Source organism: Sciurus carolinensis, chromosome 12, assembly GCF_902686445.1.
Source record: "Sciurus carolinensis chromosome 12, mSciCar1.2, whole genome shotgun sequence".
Lineage (NCBI taxonomy): Eukaryota > Metazoa > Chordata > Mammalia > Rodentia > Sciuridae > Sciurus > Sciurus carolinensis.
In genome coordinates this window covers 54,902,561-54,930,154 of record NC_062224.1, presented here as the reverse complement: position 1 = coordinate 54,930,154, position 27,594 = coordinate 54,902,561, and positions in this window count along the sequence as shown.

Below are 27,594 nucleotides of genomic sequence, written 5' to 3'. Positions count from 1 at the left end.
AATGCCTTGGGAAGGACTAGGAAGATATGACAGAAGTTACTCGGTATTATGGGTTACTGTGAACTGGTTACTGTGATCTTATTTGGAAATAGAGTTTGTGCAGATGTAATCAAGTTAAGATGTGGTCACTGGAGTAAACCCTAATCTAATGTGACTGGTGACCTTAAAAAAGGAGAAGATCAAAACACACAGAGAGCAGAATGCCCTGGGACCACAAGAGACAGAGATTGAAGTGCTGCAGTAACCAACCAGGAACACCAAAGACTGCAGCCACAACAAGATGCCAGGAAGAGACAAGGAAAGATTCCCCTAAGATTTCAGAGGAAGAATGGCCTTGCCAACACATTGATTTTGTACTCCTAACTTCCCAAAGTGTGAGCAAATAAAATTTTGGTGCTTTAAGCCCCCCCACCCCCAGTTTGTGAAAGTTATGGAAGTGTTAGGAAAGTAACACACAGGAGAGGGAAAGATGGAGTGTGAAACCCATCATGGGGACAAATTTAGTGCTGTAAGTAGTCAACACGCTACAGCAGCAGGTATATATTTTTTCATTCTTCTGTTTTTGTTCTTTTTTTAAATTATTTTTTTATTTTTACAGATTGCATTTTGATTCATTGTACACAAATGGGATACATCCTTTCATTTCTATGGTTGTGCACAATGTAGATTCATACCATTCGTGTAATCATACATGTATGTAGGCTAATGATGTCTGGTATATTTTAATAATTGGGGAACACTTATTAATTTGTGTCTTAGAGGCTCCACCCTGGCACATGACATCATGACTTTCTGAAGGTCATGGTATACTGCATTAATAATGAAGGCAGAGTTGAACATTAATATCAGTGTATGCAATAGCAAATACCTTTAAATGAAATAATTCCAAAGATGCCAACTGCATACATATAAACCACAAGCCCAGAGTGGGGGAGACCATTAATTCCTAAAATATGTAAGAAAGTCTGCATGGAAATGAGCTGGGGCTTGGAAAGTATTGAGCATGTTTTCTTCTGTTCAATAAAGATACAGAATGGTGCAACCATTCAGGATAAAGGAATCAAGGTACTCGGGTTTATAATGTGATTTAATTGAGACTTCAGGATTTTAAGCCTGACTTTATCTTGTACCCTCCAAGGATGATTGCCAATGCATACATGCATATATACATATATGTAAATGAAAATAAATCTTGTTTATTGTTAAATTATCAATATTAAGTATTAAAGAACCTTCTTGATTTTATCAAGTCAAAGAATCAACTCTTACTTCAGAGCTATTCACAACATACAGGGTGCTTCTACTGTTTTTGATTTCTTTACCTGCCCAAGGTCTCAATCTTCCACCTGAATTAGAGATCAATGTTTCCTATCAATCTAATTTGCTTTATTAATTCCTAGTATACTTGACACTAGGGTAAAGAAGTTTAATCGATATTTTCTTATAGGGAGCAACATGCATTTCTTTAATATTCATAGATTTCTGAAATTATGAGACTAACAGGACAGTCTTATTGTTACCAAATCCCCATGGATTGGTGACTCTGTGACCCTGGCTTTGCAATGACTCTTGATGAGAAAATACCTACAAAAGCACCAGCTGGGGAGGAGCCTCTTACCCTTGCTTTTCTAATAGGACAGCTTTGCAGTCCTTATGGGGCCATGCTTGCTCTGAGGCTGGCCAGCTGTCCCTCTGTCACTGATCCCGCAGGGAGATATATCACTTTTAGAAGTTCATGCAGGGCAGCCTAAGTTTCACATTAATACAAGACAGAGGTCAAATGCTGTTCTGAACTAACTTTTGTTCTCTTCCAAATATATCAGGATGTTTGCTTCGGGTCCCTCCAGACAGCAGGAATGTGTATGGGGAAGACCAGAAGCTGCAGTGTGGATCATTTTATTCGAAATCTGGCTCTGAGCTAGAAACGGGTAACCTGACCAACTTGGTAAATAACCTGAACCAATGTACAAGAAATAATATCATTGCATGTTGCTTTTGTTAACAGAAATTAAATAAAAATTAATACTTTCTATTATTTTAAAGCACTTCTCCAGAAACTGCTTTGAGATGCAATCAGTGGATGTTCTGTGGCAGACAACATGTATTATATAGAATATACTAGAAGATGGAGAGTAGTGTTTCTGACACACTCCTACCACCAACCTTTAATTCATTCACATCCACTACCAAATCTATGCTAAATAATATAGTGGTGGTGTCATTCAAAAAGGCCCTGTTCAAACATCAGTCAGAAGGTTTGTTGATGTCTTTTTCCTTTTTCCTTTCTTTCTTTCTTTCTTTCTTTCTTTCTTTCTTTCTTTCTTTCTTTCTCTCTCTCTCTCTCTCTCTCTCTCTCTCTCTCTCTCTCTCTCTCTCTCTCTCTCTTTCAACAGAGAAGGAAACTGAAAAATGAAGTTAGGACTTGAACCTGTGCTGTGTGACTCTGGGATCCTCTCTTTTCATTGCACAGCTAGCCTCTCTGCCATGGTGACAACAACCTTGTTTTCCAGGGAGCTGACAAACAAGGGGAGGCAAACGGATGGTGTTCACTGGGAATAACAGAACAAGAGGGGCTTTCTCTAGAGAGGACTATGGAAAGGAGGGAACACCTGACCCTCTGCAGACATGGCAAGGTGAAGGGAGAGGCGGTGTTCGGCTAACTCTGGAGGGAATTATATGAATTCCCAAGGAGAAATACTATATCAGAAGAAAGGAAGGAAGTGTGTGCAGAAAAACACGGAGGCATAAACACACATAACTGTGTGTGCCACTGCTCAACACCACTATTATATATTACAGCTGACTATTAAACAAGATCAGATGATACACATTCCATGTTTGTACTCCCATCTTACAGGTATGGAGACTGGCTTATGGAAGAAGGCTGCTAAGCCACTGAGGACAGTCAGAACAAGTCCCTCCTTCTGTTATTGTACTTCCTAGGGGGCACACGTCTATTTGGAGAATTCATCTGAAAAGGGGGTGAAGCAGAACATAACCAGAGGGACCAGAGGATTGTACATTCAGTTTGCAATGGGTTTCTTCCACTCCTCACACCTTTCCTTATCAACCCAGTGTGCTCTGAGACCAGCTTTTGAAAAAAGAGCTTTAGCAACAGTCACCAAATGATTCCTGAGTGTGTAATAACATCCAGAAAGAATATGGCATTAACAAGAAAAGAGATCATTTGTTTTTGAATGGGAATTTCATGCACAGCATGTACCACAGTATCAGATCCAGTGTAAATAAGACAAGTGATCATTTATCTATTAACAAATGTGCAGGATTTTATCTATGCAAATGAGTGCTAGTCTCTGAAAATTGATCACAGAAATGTATCGTGCTAGTCAGTTTAGATTATGTTGCAGTGCAGTCAAGAAATTACCAAAAAATCTCAGTGACCTATGACAACTAGGGTTTACCACTCATTCTCATCATTTTGTCTCAGGTGACTGTGGGTCAGTTTCATCCTCATTCAAGACCCAAGGACAATGCTATTCTCCTGGAAGAGGTAAAAGAGGGAATGTGGTCAACCACGAGAGGGCTCTTAAAGCTGTGTTTTAGAGTAACTTTTGGACTTGCTCTAATAGCCAGAGTAAGACAAACTGTCGACCTCAGTCAGGGGAGTAGGCAGATATAGTTAGCTCTGTTCCTGTGCATTCCGGATCTACAGATTGAACCAACCACTGATTTAAACTATTTTTTTTTTAAATTGCATCTGTACTGAATATGTACAAACATTTTTCTTGTCACAATTCCTTAAATAATAGATTATAATGATGATTAATATAGCATTTATTTTTATTCAGTATTAAAAGTAATCCAGTGATAATTTAAAGTACATGGTAGGATGTGCCATAGTCGTGTGCAAATACTGTACCATTTTATATAAAGGTACTTAAGCATCTGCAAATTTTGGTCTCTATGAGGGGTTGTGAAACCAATCCTTCACAGATACAGAGGGATAGCAGCATAATCCTCTCTGAGGGATGGGTCCTTAGACAAGAAAGAAAACATTTTGAACAATAATGCAATCAACCACCATTAAACACTTAATTCAAACAGTATTTCTATTGGAAAAAACATTGAAACCCCCTTTTTTAGAATTATATTCCTTATTAGCTTACCATCCACAAAGGAAGTCATCTTCCCATTGACAAACTAATAATTCATTAATTTTTATAAATTAATTTATAATTTAAGCTATTTAACTAATCTTTAGTGTCACTTATGTGTCAAACAGAGTGGTAGGTACTGGATGTAGAAATGCAAATGAAATACAGTTCCACCCTTAGGAAACTGAGAAATGTATCACATCACATTCCTTAAATCTGTTTTAAAAATGGAAGTAGCCAGTTAAATCTTTCCCCATAAGGAATAGTTTTGAATGATTTGGAATTATTTCCTAAAGTCAAATCAGTATTCTATCTTATGATTGCTAAAAAAATCCAATCCCAAAGAGGATATCATTCAATCCATCTTGAACATCATAGAAGTTCCCCTTCATGTTCAACTACTGATTAGTAAAATTCAGTAGCCCCTGTGTCTTCCTGCATATGAAATACCTGCATTATTGAACTTGGATCCTGTGTCTTATTAAGTATTCCCTTCAGATGAGGCATTATGTAATCCCTCAAAATTTAATTTAATCTTCCTAGAACTCTACTTTGAAGAGTAGATATATACCTACTTTGAAGATATATAAATATGTATCCATCCCAGAAGAAAAGCAGAGATACCCAAATAGTAAGTGATTTAGGATTCAAATCCAGTGTTGATATCAGAGTTCATGTACCAGATTAAATTACAGTAATGCCCATCATTAAAACACTGGCCATCATCTAAACCTCAGCCAGAGATCCCCCTTATAACTTTCCATATTATTGGTACTGCTACGATATTCTGCTGAAATTTTTCTTCATGTAATCTCCTATAGGAGGAGAAACAACTTACCTAAAACATTGGAAAATTGGTTTATGAGTGCACATAGAAAAAAAAGAATAAAGGCAAAGTGCATGGATGCTAAGAAAGATTGAACAACTGGATTTTATCATTGTCTTACTTTTATACATTAGAACTTTATAGATGCTCACTCTAACCATAACAATTCTTACCAATTTCCAACTATAGATAGACTAGATAGGTGATAGATGATGATAGATGATAGATAGTTAGACAGATAGATAATAGACATGCAGAGATAGATTATGATAGGTAGATATAGATAGTAATGATAGATATTTAAATAGAAACAAGAAAAATGAAGAAAGAAAGAAAGAGAAAGAGAGAGAGCACTGGTTTAAGCTCTACAAAAGAAGAAATCTGATCAATAGTCAATTACTGTCATCTCTGGAGGGGGCAAATTGACTGCCTTCCAGTTTTGTTGCTCCCTTAGTCTGGTATCTGTAGCCATAAAGACAGATGAATACCACACCTCTACAATACATCTACACCCATCTGTGCACCTATACATGTCTGAGAAAGAGCTGTGCGGTGGCAGGCACCACAATGGGACCATCCTGGCCATCCCTTCAGCTATATTTGTCATTCCAAATCTTATTTTGTGTGTCTCCTGTATTCACTGCTTACACTAAGTCATAAGCACATTTAGATCAAAGGTGGCTGTGGGCTTTCCTCCACTCCTATCTCACCCTCTTCACCCTCTTCACCTCTTCCCAATCACATGTCAGAACTAAAAGTCTAGTCAGAGGCCTTACTGACATCTAATAAGCATGAGCTAATGAATGAAAAACACCCACGACCACCTTCTCCCTGGGTCTTAAGGGAAAAGATGGGCCTTGAGATGAATATGTGGTCATCCCCTTTCCCATTAATTTCCCAAGCTTGTCTGTGGGTTGTGCTCTCTGCTCCACTGGGGTGACACAACATGACAGATGGTACTCTCATGGCCAATGAGTTCATTCTGCAACACAGTAAAGGCTTTATTTTTTTCTATAAATCTTTTATAAATCATTCTTTTGCACATTTTGGGTAGGAATATTGTGACACAAGAGAGAGAGATGCTATTTTATACAAATAAACAATTGAAATTTATGAATGGTAAGAATACAGATTCATATATATCAGTGAATAATAAAAAATATTTCATGTGGAGACTCTTATGTGAATATGGAACTAAAAAGAAGATTTTTGACTTTCCTCAATATAAAGACTTATATCTTTAAAACATATATAATAGCCAATAAATCAAAGGATTCAAAACTATGCATATGAAAATCACTTTAGCAGTTTTAAATTTAACTGCTAAAATAATCTAAGGAAGATAATAAAAGGACTAAAACAGCATTTACAGACATGTCAAGAAGTAGGTAGGTTAAAAGAAAGCTATTAAGATGAATAAAGAGATAACCAGGGGGAAATTTAGCATTATTATGACATACAACATAGATTGGAAAGAAAATAAGGGGGTAGGTATAGACAAGATCAAGAATGTGAAGCTTCCAACACTAGGAATGTGATGCCTGTCTTCAACATTCTAGTCATGTGGAAATCTCATATTTCTGTGTAGCAGAGAAAGAATTATAAGCTTCTTAGTTTTCTATTATTTATTGCAAATTATGGAACATATTGATATATCAAATAAAGGGCAAAAGACAATCTATGATTATCTATAGGCTATAACTATACTTAGATCACAATTGTGACCTTTTTTCATTTAACATACCATGAAGATCATTCCATAAAATTACAAATTCTTCTACAATAGTTGAAAGACCAACAGTAAAATCAAAGATGCTTTCAAACTGAAATGAATCCTAGATCATTCAGTCTGACATTAGTAATAATGTTGTAATCATCTCTCTAGATGACTGTGAGACCTTTTCTTGACCACTACAGTGACTCAGATCAAAATCTCCAAACCATCATTGCACCAGGAAATCCTTCCTGTTGTTGAAAATTTAATTATGAGAATTCCTTTCTTATCTTGAATTTCACCCACCTCCCTTTCTTCTTTCCAGAAGAATTCAAGGCTGGGAATAATTTCACATTCTTCCTACCCTTTGGCACCATAAGCATCACTAAATCAGATGACTTTCTCACACAAATTAACCTAATAGCATTTACCCTAGAGTCTTTATGTGGTCATTCAAAGATTCGAACCTTGAAATATGTGACAATATTTGAAATATTTGACGATAGTGAGAAATATTGATGACAACACATTTGGAGCATTAAACAAATGATAAACATATCTTCTTTTCCACATGTAATATGAAAATCTTCACCCTGAGACCTTTCTCCAAGAAAAGTTGCCCAGTTCTCTCCAGGATCTTTTATCAATTATAGTATCCAGATTCCTCTCTTGTCAACTGTTCTGTATACATGCCAACGTGTGAATATCTCTTGAGAAATGTACCAAATGGGAGTAAACCAGGAGATATTAATATGGATGAATGAATGGAAAATAAAATGGGATTGTTTTGCCATCAATTTGTATGGCAGTCCACTATTCTGCATTCAGAAATTTAAAGAAATAAAAGCAAGAACCAATAACTGGGATAGATTCAAACTAAAAAGCTTTCTCTCAGCAAAGGAAACTATCAACAATGCGAAGAAAGAGCCTACAGAGTGGGAGAAAATCTTTGCCAACCATACTTCAGATAGAGCACTAATCTCCAGAATCTATAAAGAACTCAAAAAACTCTACACCAAGAATGCAAATAATCCAATCGACAAATGGCCTAAGGAATGAATAGACACTTCACAGAAGAAGATCTACAAGCAATCAACAAACATATGGAAAAATGTTCAACATCTCTAGTAATAAGAGAAATGCAAATCAAAACGACCCTAAGATTCCATCTCACCCCAATTAGAATGGCGATTATCAAGAATACAAGCAACAACAGGTGTTGGCGAGGATGTGGGGAGAAAGGTACACTCATACATGGCTGGTGGGGCTACAAATTAGTGCAGCCACTCTGGAAAGCAGTGTGGAGACTCCTTAGAAAACTTGGAATGGAACCACCATTTGACCCAGCTATCCCACTCCTTGGCCTATACCCAAAGGACTTAAAATCAGCATATTACAGAGATGCAGTCACATCCATGTTCATAGCTGCTCAATTCACAATAGCCAGATTGTGGAACCAACCTAGATGCCCTTCAATTGATGAATGGATAAAGAAACTGTGGTTTATATATACAATGGAATATTACTCAGCTATAAAGTATAATAAAATTATGACATTTGCAGGCAAATGAGTGAAACAGAGCAGGGGGGTGGCTGGTGTGATTTGTTTGGTGTTCAGAGCCAATAGAAACCCCAGACTGTGCTAATATCCCCACGCAGCGCCTAGAGCAGCCAGAGCTCAGTCTCCGGACTCGTGGCTTCTGCAGGCGCAGCAGCCGGGCAGCGCCGGGCTCCCGCTCTCCTGGCTCCCGGGCGCGCTTCGCTTATGGGCGTCTGCTGGAGCCCGACTGCGGTGGAGCTGAAAGCGGCAGCGGGAGACCAAACTTAGACCCTTCTGTGGACTGTGTAACTCAAAGAAAGGAGAGGGAGAGAGAAGGGACCCGAGGAGAAGGCTGCCATCACGTCACTGCAGGTACACTGCTTGTCACGACTCAGCTACACGCGGTTTCTGATTTCTACCTTTACAAGGCACTTGTAATAGATGGACCTTGTTCCGCGGCTGGTCAAGGTAAACAGCCCTGAGCCATTGTCTCTCCTGGTTCTCCCCAAATATAATCAGAGCTGCCAGCGTGTGTGTTAGGGCCACAAGGTTTATTCACCTATTGAATTATGCGTAGGTGTAAATCAAGGACCTTTAAATTTGGCTGGGATCTCTTTCTTTTAAACGTCAGTACCTGCATGTTGCCACACAACCTACAAGAACCTCTTGGGGAGCTCCATTGCGGTGATGACCCATGGCAAGTCATACATCTAATTATCAGAAAGCAGTCTTTGAACATTCCCCACCTAGTATCAGGGTAATATTCTCCCTGTAAGAACGGGAACCACAGTGGACTTGAGCACAACTTTGATTTTTAAAGCTTATGGCCAAGGCAGACTAGGCTCATGAATGAAATATCATTGTATCTTTATGCTACTATTGAAGGACAAGAGAGAAGGAACATCCATAGGTTTAAATGTGATGGCCAGTAATTCTTCCTGGGCACTGGCTTTATTTTTACTTTGTGAGTTAACAACACATTGATATCTGCACCCCCAGACAGGATGAGTTCCAGGCTCTCATACATTACTATGTTAGAAAGTTACGAATTGAAGAACTAAGTAGTAAATATGATACTTGAAAGGACACGTCAGTTTTTTGTTCAATCTTATTTGATCCCAAACTGGTAGGCTTCTGTCTGCTTCTTTCTTTCCTTTATTTTTGAGATACAAGTTTTGTAAAAATAAGTAAATAAATAAAATAATAATCTATTTTCCTGTAATTTCATCACATTTAATTCAAAATTTTAAAGATGGTTATGTAACTTTTTCCCCCTGTTGGTTACTTGTGATTAACATTGCTTAATGAGTTCAGTCTTTCCCCAGAAAAGCCAGAGGGAACTAAATAAAGACTCAATTAAAGACTGGTCTTGCTCTGAGCAGTCCTCATGTTCTGGTATTGAACTGCCCTGAATTCCTATAAAAAGTGATTTTTCTGCAATGGAGACTATACCCAGATTGGGATCCCAGTCAACAAGAGAATGTCACTGCAGCAGGTGTAGGAGCAATCAAATGTGTTATCGTACATCAAAATAGTACTCAATGAGTTCTTAGTGGACCCAATCCACGCCATTCATTGATAATTCACAATCAACCCACGATTCAGTGGTACCTGATTTTCAGAGTGATTCTTATCCCAAGACTTGCCTGACAAGGATGATAAGGAAGTTATAAGAAGAGTATTTATTTCACATACAGAGAATTCATGTTAACCTGTTTTTTATCAGATGAATGTGTTCTTTCCTCATTAAGGGAAATGCATGCTTGGCTATACCATGGAGTTCATTTTTACCCACTGACTGATGTGAATGATTTAGCACAGTATTTTTTGGCATCATGATAAAGAATATATTTGGTCAGTTAATATTATATTTAAGAGAGAACATTTTAATTTTATACATGAATATTTTACTACTTTTACATCACAAAGGAAGCTGATTGCAAAGCACCTATTCAAATAAAAGCAATCAATTGACTCAACTAAATTCTCTCTGTAGTCACAAGAGTAGTCTTGTATTATTATGAGAATTTGTCAATCATCTACAAATGTAATATCTGAAGTAAGTTAGAGCCCAATAATTCTCTCTTATCATTCAAACTCTAAAGCATTGTTGGGCATGTTAGTACTGACTGACTGATTATGAGGCCAAATATAATCATTTTGTAGAAACACTGATGACTTTTCAAAGATAAATACAAACAATGCTTTGATTATTCATCATTTCATGTTATCATTCTTCATTGAGAGAGGTAATCAGATGTTCATGCTCTACAAATTTTAGTATAGGCATCCAGAGTTTTACATACCCATAAGTTTGGTAAGTTTAAACTAGGTACCTGCTTTAAATCTCTCTAAAGTAAACTACCTCTTCTTTAACCCTCTTCTAATGCAAAGGAATGAGTTAAGAGCCTGAGTCTGGGCCCTGAGTTCTTATGGATGTGGAGAAGATTGGCCCAATGGGTCAAGGACAAACACTGAGAGGCTACAGAAGCCTGATAGGCACAGGATGATTAGGTCAGCCACATTTGTACTCCAGTGTTCGACAATAATTGTGCTGGGTTGCAGGCAAAACTTCAGTATCAGGTTCTTTAAGTATTTAGGAGAATACTAATGAATTATCTCAGCTAGGGAAAATGTCCCCAGTATAGGGTTTAGGGCAGTCCCACAAAGGGCTAACATATAAGACAAATTGTTTAGGAGGCAAAGAGGTGCCACTGTAAATTAGACATATGGTGTTATCTGCTGGGTTTGTTTTTTTGTTTGTTTGTTTTGTTTTGTTTGATTAGCTGCTTCTCTTCCTGTACATAGTTCCTTTGTCTTCATGAATTGGATATGTTGACCTAGTAATGTGTAGCTAATTTTGATCCCGTCAGACCAAAATAGTCCTCAGACTACTTATGTGAAAACTGACCCACACTTCAGCCTGTTTCCCATCACCACCACCTCTAGGAGGGAGGATGTCTTTGGCCATAACATCAACAGGATGCAGCCCTCAGTAGAGCACTGATTTGTAGAGTGGAGTCCCAGAGGCATGTGAGAACCAAGAGGATGGGAAATAAGAGGGTTGAAGCAATAAGAATAGGAAGTGAGATTATGTAATGATGGGCATCCTTAAATACAAATCCGGGAGCCAAAGGAATAGTGAGTTTATTTCCTCAGATTAGCTTCAAGTGTAAACTATTGAGGAGATGTCCTCAATATTTTAAACAAACTCCTCCGTGTTCACAAGTACATAACACCCAGGGGTGGGAGTCATAATAAACACTTCTGATGTGTAGTAACACTCCTGTATGTAAAGCCAGGAGGGGGAAGTATGCAAACTCTAAAAGAAGTAATGCCTTCTTTGGTCCATGAGGGGATCTAGTCTCCAAATGACTTAAGAGTCTCCAACTTTATGTACCTTCCTTCCTTTGAAGAGCAGAGTTTATAGTCTTAATAAGGGATACACTATCCAGAAGGAGTTTTTAGTTTGCTTCCAGAATTGGTGCTGCCTGGCAAAATAAGGAAAACAAAAACCTATTCAACAGTGAACTCAATTTCCCTTTCTTTTAATTAGCTTCACTCTTCAACTATATGCAAGTAGGTCAGTAGTGAGAGAAAGAAAAAAGAATACAGAAAAAAGGGAAAGGAAAGATCAGAGATTTCTTGAGTTGGTTCTCCATGGGAAATGTTTGTGCACTACCTTATCAGTAGACCCAGCATTTATTTTAAACTTGTCTCAGGACTGCAGAGATGCATTTTGTATACTGGAAATCAAGAGTATCTTCAAAATCCTGGAAAATTAAATTTTGAAAGAGGGAGAATTCTCTTATGGTATCCAGAGTCTAAGACATGCACCAAAAAATAAAAATATGCATCCACTTATTAGAAACTAAGAAATATTTAAACCTAGTTCATCCTAAATCTAATCCAACTAGAAGTTTTCAAAGTAGGGAGAATTATTTACTCTTAAAGCGGCACCCTGTGATGGACAGTGATGGCTTCTGAAAGGTTCCTCATCATTTAGCTAAGTGAGAGATGCTAGCTTCAAGGGCACTCTCAAAGCAGTTGCTCTGCTATCTTTGGTTCAACTGTCACACACTCAATACTGAATGTGAGGACCTCAGAAGAAAGCTCAGAGAGGAGCTTTTGAAACCCTCTGAGAGGCCAAGAACAAAGCATTCTGGGGAAGAAAACTACTATCCCAAGAGGGGAGAAGGTGAAGCATTGGGTTGGGGATGGATGCACTGGAGAGAGGGAAGTCAGGATAGTTTTATCAAGAAACAGTGATTCCAAGACTTACGGGTTGTGGATTCCAGAAGGCTTAGAGAGCTTCTACCAAGAACTCAGCAGCTTGCACGCATGAATGCGGCCTGGAAAACTCTGATTCTACTTTTCTCTGATGCCACTTTACTTTGCTGGGAGGTATGGTGCCCTTGAATTGAAGCAAAGGGCTTTTTCAAGGACAAAGTCAAGATTCCTTGGTGTCTGGGAGGAAAGGGAGGTCACTGTGTCTCTCCCATTTTCAACCAGATTAATCTCCTCTGTATTCCCCTTTACTACCTGGAACTACACAGCACTCCTTCCTGGGAAAGCTTGGGTGAATGTGAGAGGTCCGTCTAAGCTCACCACACAACTAAATCCAATGTTGCAATAGTACGTATTAGCAAGTAAGAGAGGGAGAAATATGTCCGAGAGCCTGAGGGTTATGGGGCCATTACAAGATTTATCACCCAAAGTCTAAGACCACAAATCTCTACTGCTGATTTTCACTTTATATTCTAGCACTTTTCTACTCTTTTCAGATAGAGAAATTTGGGATCCTATCTCCTTTTTAAAAATTACTTTCCAGTAAGGTAAAATCTTGCAGTCGAAAGGAAACTCTCTTGAAAGACATGTAACTGATTGAGAAGTAAAACAGGGTAAGTTAGATCGTAGTATTGTGGCAGATGCAATGACCCTCATAAGGAGACACACTCAAAGGCATGTTTCACCAAGAAGTCATTTCTGAATTATGCATGTGAGGGAATTAGAAGCAAGGGAAATAGATGACTTGTGGAAAAGTTCTCTTGAAGGGGAGGTTTTGGGGACATGAAGCCAAGAACACAAATATTCTCAAACATGACTTTCATGGAATGGATTAGAGGCAGTTTCAAGCTAAAATTCTCCTCTCCTGTAATTTATTTAAACAGCGAGAGAAGGGGCAGAAAGAGAATGCACTGAGCAGGGGAGCACTTGATTCGCTCATGTGAAATGCTAAGTTGACTTTGTCTAGTACAAACATTGTCTGCATTAAAAATATTATTCAACCTGACCATACAGCTGTGACTTCAAGGGCTGAGAGGAAGCTAATCTTATCATCCATGGAAAATGAACCACCTCTCTCTGCTTTCATGCAATTATAACATGAGCACTGGTTAATGTATTATATTTTCTAATTATAGTAGCAACGTTTTAGGAAAGTTGATAAGTGTGTGACATCGTACTTACAGTTAATAAAAATCCAGGCACTCTATAATGAGCTTTCTCTACCAGCTGCCTTTGATAGAAATCTATATTTCATTGAAATCTCAAGTGATCTTTAATTTTCCCTTATTAATCATTTGAAAATGTCAGATTCAACTAACATTTGTGGAATGTGTATCATGTGCCAAATTATAGTAGACATATTCTTGCATATGATCTAATTCATCCTCACTACAACCTTGAGTTTTATTAGGAAAATTTCATATAATCATAACATCAGTTATTGGATAGCTGAGGACATCATGTACAGTCATGCATTCAAAAGGTATCTATTGGGCTGGGGTTGTGACTCAGTGGTACCGCACTTGCCTAGTGTGTGTGAGGCACTGGGCACCACATATAAATGAATTAATTAAATCTTAATTTGTCCATCAACAATTAGAAAAATTAGTATTAAAAAAGGTATCTATTAAGCATATTTGTATAATAATAATAATATATGTAGTTGTTACTAACATAGTCCTTTACTTAATGTTTACATACAATCTTGCATTTAATTCCTATATAAAATTGTTATTCACATATGCAAAAACAATAACAAACATCTTTCTATAGCAGTAACCCATTATAAAATGAATGAAATTGTATATATGGTTTCAATTCTGATTGAACATTATTGATTGAGTTAGTGATTGATAGACTAAAAACACATGAAAAAATATTCACCCTCAAACCTTCTACTCAGTAGCAAAACAGATCTGTGTTCATTTTCATCCCTCTGATAAAGACATGCTTGATGTCTGGGGCCATATCCCCTGCCCAAAGAGACCACTCCTTATTGTTCCTTATAAAAGATTTTGAGCAGTAAGGAAATGTGAAATATTCAAGACTTCCATACAACAAATGTTATGGAAAATACACTTAAAGCATCTCACATCTATGAATTCAGATAATATAAACTTTGGAGAAAGCAGACCAGAAACATTGTTTTGTTTCAGAGTCATACAGCATTAAGACTTTTTTTGACTTAGAAGAGAGTTATTGGTTATTATGAAAAATTCTTAACCTAAGAAACTCAGGAGACTTGGGGTCTTATCCCCTTTTTCACAGCCTTCAGAAAAGCCTGCAATCTCTCCTGAGTTCACTCTTTACAAAGAGAATTTGGAAACAGATCCTCCTGCTTTGTTCCAGCGCTAAACATCAATATTGCTTTCTTCCTTCTATGTAAACAGTTGACTCAAGGATGGCTATTTGCCAAACATTTTACAGGTGACATCTAACCTTTACAAAAGTCCTAACTACTATCATCATTATTATCCCCATTTTATGATGAAATGTTCTAAGACCTAGGGCTTTCAAAAAGTCACACAGCCAAGCAAGTTCAGGAACCAGATCTCAAAGTTACTTCCTCCACCTTCCCACAGTTTGCTTCCCACAGTATCCTGGTCTTTATTCATTTATTCATGAGTACATATTGAGAAGATGCTTTGTGCAAAGCACCATGCGAGGATACAGGGCATCATGCTGAAGAGGTAGAGACTTTGAAAGAGCTTAGAACCAATGGAAAAAACCGAGAATTGTCTAATAATTATAATGATATTTTATGGGTGCTATAATCTAGAATAACTTAAAATTTATTATTTTTGCCTTACTAACAAAGCTGTTTGACAATGTAAATCAATATAAGACATTGTAATAGCTAAAATATTTTCTTTACATCATTTCAGGTCTTTTTCTCCTCCAGTTTAATTTGCTTTTAGTCTTCCTTGGGTAATTATTTTTGTAATATCTTTATATCTTTCACTAAATTTTAAGCTTGCTTTTGAGGACAGAAGATATTTCTTGTTCATCTTTTTATTTCCTGGCACACATGAAGTGCACAATGAACTTCATCTTGAAAAGATAGAAAAAGTTCGCACCTGTGTAAATACGAGGCTCTCCCCAAACTGCCCTCAACCCCTCATAAAAGCCACAAAGAATTTTTGTCTCCTCTCTTATCTTATCTGTAAAGGCCAGGTGGCTGACCCAAAAAGCAAACTTAAAGATAATGACAACCCTCCTCTCGGAGTTCAGGGAGACCCAGAACTTAAATTAACATGCTTTGTATACAATTTTATATGTTAACCCAACACTGTAAAACTGCTTGCCTTCCATTATAAAAATCCTGCTAAACAAGGGCTCGAAGCCTCTTAGCGTCACCAGTTACCGAGTTCGCAGAGGACCAGGCTCGAGCTTGCTAATAAATGACTCTTTGTTGCTTGCATTGATCGTGGTCTCTGGTGGTCTTTGTGGGGTCTCAAGCCACCAGGCACAACATCTTGGGGGCTTGTCCGGGATGCCCCAAGCTTTCCCATACACCTGATCATAGATTCATAAGTGACACCTTCGGCCGGTGAGTAAGACATTGCCACATTTTTTCTGGTCTGGATTGCCTGCAGGTTCTGGTTCTGGGCTGGCAAAGTCCTGGCGGATGCGCTATAGGACCCCAGCAGGGTCTCGGGAGACGTCCCCTCGACCCATCTGGGTGACTCTTTGTCACATCTGGGCAACTTTTGTGTTGCATCTGGGAAGCTTTTGTGCTGCATCTGGGTGACTCTTTGTCACATCTGGGCAACTTTTGTGTTGCATCTGGACAGCTTTTGTGCTGCATCTGGGTGACTCTTTGTCGCATCTGGGTGACTTTTTGTCGCATCTGGGCAACTTTCATGTTGCATCTGGGCAGCCTTTGTGTTGCATCTGGATGACTCTGTCGCAATTGGAGATTGTTTGTTTTTGTCAACAAAATACCAACTAGCCAATTTTGATTTAGCGCGCTATATGTCTGTCTGTGTATTGTACCGTACAGTCTTTACTCTTGTCTCATATTAAATTCTTCATTGTGTTAATCCGATCTTAGGCTTAGGGATACTCATTGCAGGGTACTTTACAGTCCTTCTCCTTGTTCCTGAGAGATTTGTTTACTCCAATCCCCCTAGGCAGAGAGTTCAGCAGCTCCATTCCTCAAAATTAGTGAGAAATAATGTTTTGTGATTTTCTGCATTCAAACCTAACCTGATTTCTCATCCAGGAAGAAAAAGAGTTAAAAAGTCCTAGGTGATCCCCCCCCCCCCCGGCCTGGCCTTGCTGAAGCCTGCATTGGAATGTAGACTGCAGCAGTCTCAGTGGGAAGGGGGGATAACCTGAAGAAGAGAAAAAAAAAGTGTCCATTTTAAACTCCTGGGCTGCTACACAGAACTAACTCATTTTCTAGGATTCTTGTTTTGTTTTGTTTTTCTTTAATGCTGTATTTTTGAGCTCATAATTTTGATTCTACATACCTAGGTTAATGATTATTTTTTCTTTTTGATCAGTTCTATTTTTATCCAACTCTAGAGTTATTTTTAAACATCTGTTACATTGCAATGGAGATAAAGTTACAAGGCCTTTGATTTTGTGTTATTTGTGTGTCATGCTGTCTGATGTCATGTTTTGTCTGTATCAAAACTGAGCACACCTAAAATTAAAATTTTAAAAATGGATCCAAATACTTTTATTCACATGATTTAAAAGGGTTCGATATAAATTGGGTAAACTAATAAAAGTAAAATGTCTTTAGAAATAACTCGCAAGTCTCTAGGTGGTCAAACTAATGAAATGTTGATGTTAAACAATTTCTAATATCAATTGTTTCTAGGACTTTTCTTCAACAGGAAAGAGATGGCAAATACTGTTCAGGACACTTGTCTGATATCTTGGTTTTTTCAAAATAAGTAAATTAAATTTAACATGTATGGGACTACTCAAATGTGTTTGTTAGTGACATCTGATTAATTTGCAAAGTTAAAATGCTAATTGTTAAATAACATCAAGTACTCTTAAGTCCTTAAATTCCATGGAATAACATACTTAAACATTATTGGTGTTTTCATAGGTTGGTAAATTAAAAAGGGTTTAAAATTGCTTTGTGTCATTACTAAAAACAAGGTTATTAAGAGTTATGTCCTAACAGGTAAAACCTCAACCCAGAGGGTGAGCATTCCATCTGCTCCCTTACCACTTCCCCCTGCTCCCCCTCCAGTTCTGCAAATCTCCAAGGAGCTCTTAGATTTGGATTTAGAGTTACCATCTCCCCTCTCACTGTGTTTCAGTTAGAGTACTACAAACAACAAAGTATTTCATCTTGTTAAATTGGAGTAATTTGTCTAAATTCAAAAATTTCATAAGAGTTGTTTCAGAATGTGGACAAAAAGGGGTCAACAGATAGGAAAGAGAAAATAAAAGGTTCTGGGTTTGGAAATATATTTAATAAAAAGGAAAAGAAAATGTTTCTGGGTAAGAAAGTGCTTGTGTGATGGAATACATGAGGGTCTAAGTAAGTGCTAAGAAAGTCTGTGTAAGTAAAGGGCAAGTTTCAACAAGTTTGTGTGTAACTAAGTTGGTTGTATGTATATGAGACAGTTGAAGCTATTTAAGGTTTTTCCTAAGGTGAAATACTAATGTTCTGATATAAGCCAAAGTTTAACCTATATGGTAAAATGACATGGTAAAATGACAAATATTTCTTAGAAACACTAAATTACTCTTAACTTTGTGTCTATTAAGTTTTATTCTTTAAAACAATTAGTCTTAAAAATTGGGGTTTATACAATTATGTTTAAACAACTGTTAAGAGTATTGTACTATGTTACAGAGTCTAAATTTTTCTTTAAAGACCAAATTTAGTAAGATTAAAGTGTCAAGGTAATTGTGAAATGGTCACTCTTTGTATATTAAATGTATTCATATTTTCCAGGCTTACAAATTTTTAAAGCAGGAAATTTATCAAGCTGCTATTCTCCAGAATAAACTTGTCTGTAATGGTAATTTTAAACTTAAAGAGTACATTTTATTGGGGATTTATTTCTATCATTTAATGTTCTATTATGGAACCTATTATCAGTAAGTTATATGTAAAATTGGTTACTTATTTCACTGAGATAAAAATTTAAATGTAAATGTATATCTAAGAGTTAGTGACAGCCTGATTTGTTTAAAGATTCATATCATAGAAGGTGAAAGCATTTTGCTACACAAAAGAAAAGTTAAAAGCTCTCTCAGCCTTTCTTTGATTGATTCCTGTTTTGGATATAATGTTAGACTGTGTTAACTAATGTTCATATGGACTCAGAAATCAATATATGTAAACTTCTTAAAATGACATTTAAGAAAGAGTGTAATGTGCAATAGCAAAAATGGGACAGCAATGATTGAGATTGGGGTCCCTGACTTCATGACTGTAGCATGCCTGGTGCCTGGGAGTGTTCCTGTGTAGGAGCACAAGATGCCTAACTGCTGTGGCAGTAGCCTCCCTGGGGAGGTTCTGTACAGGAGTCCTATCAGCTCTTACATTGATCTCAGGCACACAGCTCTTGGGCAGAAAGAAATTGTTTTGCTAGATAACTAGTGTTTCATCAGTTGTCTTCTCTAGTTCCTGCCCACCTTTCAGTAACTTTGGACAGTGGACTTCTTTGAGAGCTACACAGAGTTCCTAACATTGCACTTTGCAGTTGTGGGAAAAAGTTACGTAGGTGTTCTAGTCTCTGTAGCTTTCCTGAAAACAAAGAATAATACTTACATAGTCTTTAACCTAATAATAAGACATGTATAAAGATTGCTAACATAACTCTTTAGATCTGCATTCCATCAGAGAACAGAGCTCCATCTGATCTCAGCTTAATCTTCAAAATCTGTGTTTATAAACCTTTATTTTCTAATATTCCTTTGACTCTTACTGAACTTGAAAATTTGGTCATGCTGGTCATGGCAAAAGGGGCAAAAATTAGCTTTAGGATTAGGACATTTTACTTAAGATTTGTGAAGAGCCCTGCCTTACCTGAGATAAGGCTCTGCCTCACCCTGCTACATGTTAGAATGACTCCAAAGTAAGCCAGACTTTGACTCGTTTAAAGTTGTGCTCAAAAGTTTTATGTTTGTTGTAAAAATTACTGTGATCTCAAACAGGATATATAATGTAGAACTCAGCCAAAATTCAAGATAAATATTATACAAGCTAAATATGATTTTATTCTTGTTAATTTCATTTTGTAAAACTGTTGCCTGTTACTGTTTTGCAGAAGTAGCTGCTTCCAGAACATACAACCTAGGTAACTTTTGATAATAGGCCATCACTTTCAAAACAGATAGTATGTGGTAGTACTTTAATAAAAAAAAAAAAAGGTAAATGACTATAAAGTTATAAACATTGAAGCTAAAGCCCAGTGCTCTTACTTTATGACTGGTGAAACTGACTTGCTGGATGGTTAAGATCAAACTTAGAGATTGGGATTAAATACAGAGGCCAAGAAAAGCCAGTATTCGGGTCTTGCCCTCAGTCAGCCTGACTCCAGGGAACAAGAGAATTCTCTAAGGAGCTTTGCAACTCTGGGTCACACAACCTCCTGATCAAGGAGATTGTTGAGACCGCTAAAGGATGAAAAATCACCCAGTGCATCTGCTGCAGAGGAAGGTCATGGAAAAAGGGAGACACCCCTAATGCTTTCAAGGAAAGCCACCTCATCGAGAAGACCCTGCCTAACCAATGGCACTAATGGAGCTAAGAAGCTGCTCTTAAGTTTTCTATGAGTGACCCCTGTGGAAACTCAGCTGACTCTTTAACAAGACAGGAACCAGGTCAATTTGACCAGCTTGATCTTGGACACCCAGCAAAACAGTTAAAACCAAAATATAACCATTCTTGGGCATTTAAAAGAAATAATAGTTAAAAGTAACTTACGATGTCCACTTGTGTTAGCCCACTAAAATTAAGAGTGGAAGCTACAAAAGAAAGATTCTTAGGCAAATGTGCCTGATAACTATCAAGGGAAACTGCCAGAGTCAGAAGATTTTAATCAGTTTAAGGCCTACAGTCACAGGTAGGCTTAATCTATGTTTGCTAGTATGATTATTTAGCCCTAAGTAATGGAAATATAGAGATCTCTACTTAACACAGGCTATACCAATAAAGGGATATTGTACAAAAATCAGATGATATTAAGTAGCTTAACTATATTTTCTGGGGACATCAATGACATTAAGAGTTAAATATTGTGTTACATTCCTGATAACCTGGAACCACGGTGGAAGGGCCCCTACATGTTCATTCTGACTACACCCACCGCTCTCAAAGTTGACGGCATCACCTCCTGGATTCATCACACCCACGTCAAGCCAACTGAACCCCTTTCCGACATTGTGCTTCCTGCCCTAGATGACTCTACATGGAGAGTGGACAGGTCCAAAGACAACCCATTAAAGATCAAGCTTTGCCGTCACAGACTGTGACTATGTTCTTACTTTTGCTTTGTTATTTTGCCCTGGCCACAACTGCAGCTGTAGCTCCAGTTTCTGGAGCCACCAACCTCAGCCCACATCAGCCTTATGAAATCACCTGGGAAGTAACCAACCTGGCGGCAAGAGTTCCCAGCCTGACTGTGACTGAATACCACCCTTTATGGACATGGTGGCCTGAACTGCAAGTAGACCTTTGCACTTTAGCAAATGGGGCTTTTTCTGTGGGAACAGGCACTATTAGTGTTAATGAAGAATTACACCTAAGTAAATGGGCCCTTTCAGATACAGTTAGTGGGAGAACAAGGAAATTTAACTGTGCTTATGCTCATGGGAGGAACTTCAGCGTCTCCCCTTTTATGTGTATCCTGGTTATTCTCACCAGAAAGAATGTGGAGGGGAAGAATCTTATTTCTGTGCTAAATGGGGATGTGAAACTACAGGGCAGGCTTATTGGATAAAAGCCTCTCGTGATTTAATTGAAGTCAAGCGAGGTAAAAAAAACTTATGTAACAATAGTTGTAACCCCCTCTTAATCACCTTCACCGATAAGGGAAAGCGGGATAGACAATGGATAAGAATCCAATCATGGGGGTTACGCCTCTATGCTGAGGGACCTGATTTAGGGGTTGTGTTCACTGTTCAGATGATTATAAAGCTTTTCACCCAGCAATTAGGGCCTAACCAAATTTTACGCCCACCCGCCCAAAGAATTCCGGTCATCCCCCCTACGCGAGGTTCAAAAATTATTAAACCACTTACTAGTTTCCCAAATACTCCACAACTGACCACCCACTCCTTAAGTGCCCCCTACTTAAGGACTAAACAACCCCATGAACAGTCAATTGTAGATCCAATTCAAACAGAAGCTCATCCCCTTCTGAGCTTTTTGTCTTGGTCCTTCCTGGTGCTCAATGCCACCTACCCTAATTTGACCAGGTCCTGCTGGCTCTGCTATGACACTGCCCCCCCCCCATATTATGAGGGAGTAGCAGTACAAGCGCATGTTACTATCTCCACCAAGCTCCAGGATTGCCGTTGGCGATCTAAACAGTCCTTAACCCTAGAGCAAGTGTCAGGGCAAGGGCTCTGTTTAGGAACAGTGCCCCATGCCAGCCGGTCCCTCTGTCACTCGACATGGGGAATCCAACCTGAGGCAGAAAACTCTTTTATAATACCCCACAATGATACCTGGTGGGCTTGCTCCTCTGGACTCACCCCCTGTGTCCCCTGGAGTGTGTTAAAACAGTCAAAGGATTACTGTGTTCTAGTCAGATTGGTTCCGCGGCTAATTTACCATGGGCACCAGAGTTTTATGACTATGATTGAACAAGGATGGGGCATGAAACAGAACCCCATTCGACAAAAATGGGAACCTATTACTGCTCTAACTCTTAGTCTGCTGCTCAGGGCTAGCTTGGGAGGGTTAGGAACTGGAGTAGCTTCCTTAGTCACTCAGAACCAACATTATTCCAATCTAAGAGCAGCAATAGATGTGGACATAGAGCGTTTAGAAGATTCAATCTCTCATTTATAACAATCTTTAACTTCCCTAGCTGAAGTGGTCTTACAAAATAGAAGAGGTTTGGACTTAATATTTTTACAACAAGGAGGCTTATGTGTTGTCCTAGGAGAAGAATGTTGTTTTTATATAGATCACTCTGGGATAATCAAGGATAATATGGCAAAAGTCAGAGAAGGACTAACAAACAGAAAGAAAGAACAGGAAGCTAGTCAGAGCTGGTTTGAATCCTTGTTCAATTTTTCCCCTTGGTTAACTACTCTGTTGTCCTCTATAGTGGGACCCCTAATATTGTTGCTACTAGCTTTAACTATAGGACCTTGTATAATCAATAAGTTAATTGCTTTTGTTAAAGATAGAATAAATATGGTCAGCTAATGGTGCTAAAGGCCCAATATCAGCCCATTAAGCAGCAAGAATTAGAACAATAGAGACCCAAGATTGGCTCTCTAAATATGAGATTCTCCCCAAACTGCCCTCAACCCCTCATAAAAGCCACAAAGAATTTTTGTCTCTTCTCTTATCTTATCTGTAAAGGCCAGGTGGCTGACCCAAAAAGCAAACTTAATGATAATGACAACCCTCCTCTTGGAGGTCAGGGAGGCCCAGAACTTAAACTAACATGCTTTGTATACAATTTTATATGTTAACCCAACACTGTAAACCTGCTTGCCTTCCATTATAAAAACCCTGCAAAACAAGGGCTCAGGGCCTCTTAGCTTCACCAGTTACCGAGTTTGCAGAGGACCAGGCTGGAGCTTGCTAATAAATGACTCTTTGTTGCTTGCATTGATTGTGGTGTCTGGTGGTCTTTGTGGGATCTCGAGCCACTGGGCACAACAATCTGATGGAAATCTACTGAGGTCTAGCTATACCTCACTGAGATCTAGTGTTGGAGACTGCTGCTTATCAGTTAGAAGACAATTTTCAAAAAAACTTTAAACACACACATCTACCAGAGGTTAAACAAATAGTGAACTCAGTCATTCATCCTGGGATTTTTTTTATCTTTTGGCCTTGTTTTACTTGTCTCTTGTACTGTATCTCCTTAGCGGTTTGAAACGATCATTTCAGTACAAATGTCAAAGTACCATTAAAAATCTATTAATTTTCTTTAAAAAAAAACTTACCACTCAGGTTTTAAAATATTAAATAAAATATTTTTACTTAGTTTTCCCCAAGTGAAAGAAAATTGTCCTTATTGGAAGATTCCCAGGTATCCCTGAAAGTTTATCCCTCATTCCCACGGGATGATGTGGGCTGGCCATAGCAAACTGGAATGCATGCTAACCTTCTGGGATCATCACTGTGGTGTGCAAGTTAATAAATTCCTGCCCATAAATTACTGAAAATTCTGGAAAAATGTTATCTTGGGAGTTGAAAGACTTAGGAGAAGCAATAGAGACAGGCTTTTAAAATCTGTCTAATAAGTGTTCTTTCCTTTGGTCTATGAGATTCAGGAAAATATGTGATCTTGGATGGGAAAAAAATTGCATCTTGGAGTCTGCTAACCTGTGACTGATATGTTTCATTCCCTCTAGTTATAAATGTAAAAAAAACACAGTATTTGTTAGCAGAACCATGGTTTTGTCACCAATAAAAACAAAACCTATTTTCATATCACTTTACAGTTGATACCAATGTCTCAAAATATCCCTTACATTTATCACTACTTCAAAATTGTGGTAGTTACTATAATAGTTACTACTAGAACCTATTTTTTAGTGTATTATAAAAAATATAATTCTATATTATGCTTTGGGGTGTGAGTGTGTGTGTGTGTGTGTGTGTGTGTGTGTGTGTGTGTATGAATGTAAACCATTGCAATATTGTATACTTTCTGAATTTAGAAACATTATTTTGAGGAATCCTTAGGCTTCATTAGACCCCAAAGGAGTTCAGACAACAAAACATAAATTTGCCTTATTAGATGGCAACTTTTCCAACACCTGAAATTGCCCCAAATGCAGTGGGTCACCATGTGAGTCAATAAAGTTTGTGCTGGAGTCTGGGATGAATAGGATGCAGTTGAAAGGAATCCTGCTTGCTTTACAGAGTTTGGCCTTGATGGTGCCACCCAACCCTGAGGCTCTCTGTGCTCAAGACAAGGAGAAGACATCTCTTTCCTCTTCTGGGATTTCCATTGTTTTAAGACAAATGACCTCTGTAAGGAGGACAGAGTTCCTGAGGCTATAACTTATGCCATGTATCTTTGAAAGGTTTTAGTGGTTGGTCTCAAACATTAAGAATTTCTTGTTGGATAATAGCTTTGGGAGACTCAGCCACAGTTGTCAATGGGGTATCGACTGGTGCCCTGAAGAGTCAGAGCCAGTCTGCATGGGGTTCCATTCACGGCTCCATGCTGCATTGGAGTTCTCTTTTCTTTTCTCCCTCTTCTGTATTGCCAGGTCTTCAAGGGACTATTATTACCTTCATCTTTTTGTCTCTGGTATGTTATGTGATACCTGAATTATGATGCTTAATGTTTGGCAAATGAATTAATGAAGAAAAATGTCCCTGTAGAGGTCACTGTTGTTATATAACCAATGACCACATTTACGAAAAAAAAAAAAATAGAAGAAGAAAAATATGAGAAAGAATACTTCCAATTTTACTCAGTTTAAGTATCACCATGGGATGGAGTGAGGGAGAACATTAATCCTATGTCTTCATGTTGAGTTCTGGGTCACCAAGAATCCAAATAAAAACCTCAGGAAAGAATCATGTAAATGGAAAACAAACAACCTCACCTGTTCAGCTCAATGGGAGCATTGACAGCAAATAGCTTTCAACATTTCTGGAGCCTTGGCAGGCTCTAAAGATTTCTAGGGGGTAAAGTGTTTTATTTGGGATTTAAGCTGAGGAGGAGTGAACTTCTTTTTACTAGCAGATGCCAAGGAGTTCCGGCAAGTGTCTCCTTTATTCTCCTATGGTGATGGAACTTGTTTGGAAGGTATTGCTTATGCTAGGAGGGAGAGTAGGAGGGGGTGATGGAGAATTTACTGAGCACTTACTGTGTACCCCTGATCTTTTAACATGTAATGTTTCATAGGCTATTATAACATTTTCTTGAAGTAAGTTCTGTTATCCACATTTTCCCAACAAAGAACTGAGGTTCACTGAGGTCCAGTAAATTTTTCTAACGTCACACAACCATTAAGTGGCTAAGAAAACATTTTGATTGAGGGCTTAAGAACTCCAAAACCACAAAACTCTGAAGGACTGCCTCTTCCCTTAAGAACTTTAGCTCTATCTCCTCATATTGACTTTCATACTGGAACCAGGGAAATAAGTCTAGGTAGGCTTTATTGGTGTGTAGTAAAATACAAAGCCCATGTACACTGCTGGTTTGGAGCACAAATTTTGAAGTCTGATAAACTTGGTTCCAATGCTATCAGTACTATTAGCATTACTACTACTTAGTATCAGTAATCTTCATCTATACCATACAATGCTGTTTTATAATTAAATGAAGCGATGCTTTTAGCTCAGCATAAAAATATACTTGTTATTGTCCTTGTTATTGTTATTATTATTTTGCAGACCTTTGATATTAGTGGATTGGGACTAAGAAGCAAAGGTCTTCAGAATGAATATCTGTGGAGGCTTGCTAAAAGAACAGTTCAATACTATGAATAATTTGGAATTGAGTCTTCAAATCTGATTTTGTGAAGTGAGATAAATAAATTGCAGCATTTGGGTCTTAATTTTATCTTTGAAATGAAAAGAATAATTATTTGGAGGAAGAGTCAATCAAGTACTCTTCACAGAACCATTAATTCATTCCATAAATATTTATGTAGACAGACATAGAAATGACTTAGGAGATAAAAAAAAGATACACTATGTTTTCAAGGAACTTAAAGTTCCCAGGTGAGGTAAGACATGCATGTTAACAAGGAGACAAGGTAAAGACATGCACAAATAAAAAGTCCTGAATGTTCGGAGGACCGGAATGCTATTTCCAAGAAAGACTTCTTGAATGTTCCTGTGAGGCCTAGGCAAATTACAGTGTGCACTTTCCATGATTTTCTTTTTTGCCTTCTTCACTCCATGACACATTGTGTGTTAGACGTCTTCTAACTTCTAGAATTTTAGAACTTATTTAGTTAGTCTCCTCATTTTACAGATATGAAAGTGACAGCACAAAAAGTTAAGTGTTTTAAGACTGAAGATCAGTTTGTTATCAAACTAGCATTAGAACCCAGGTTTCCTAATTCTCCTTCTGTCCCTTTTTCTACCACACCATGCTTCCCTATATGCCCCAGCCATTAGACTGAGCCTAAACCAACAGTACACAAAGGAAGTGTTGCAAGACAGATTTTACAGAGGTCCAAGGTGCAACCTATAGAATATGTGCCAAGTTGGGGAAGAAATCATTTTTCTTTGGGGACAACAGAAAGATTTCATATGATTGCAGCAAAGTTTGCTGCTGCTGTTGTTGTTGTTATTTAATTTGGATCAATTTCTTACTGCTCATTGCAATAACAAATCCACCCAGAGCTTGGACTTCCCAAGGCTGAAGTCAATTGAAATAGTATCAGTCATTTCTAGAAGCCCCACAATACCTTTGCTGGTGTGATGGGTAAAGTAGCCTTTGGCTCTTCTCCCAGGTTTCCAAGTACTGTGGTGCCTTTTGGTTTATTTATTTGGTCTTGCTCCTTTCTATTTGGATCAAGGGAGTTATGATGGATCATTTCTGTAATACAAGTGCTTAGGTTTTTTCCAACCCCCAAAATGTCTTCTCTAGTCCAAATGTCCCATTTGGACTGGTTTGTTTGATCATGCTTAGAATTCCTGTAACCAGCAAATGCAACCTTTGGACAGGATTCAACATGGAAATGTATCTGTTAGAATCTATCCAGAATCCTTACCTTCTGTTTGTCAGAGGAAAGTCACTCCCCGGAGGGAAACATCCTATGTCCTTAGGCCATGTTGTTTTAGTGCTCCTTTGTCCTTCTATCCTCCTTTTACTTCTAGAATCATACATGCACATACCAGACATTTACCTGGGACAGACTCTCCAATAAATTGTACTCAAATTCAACTATTCTCTGTTGGATGAACAAGTAAACAACTGGCTAAATGGATGGATGGATGGGGCACATCAGTTCTCATCCATGGTGT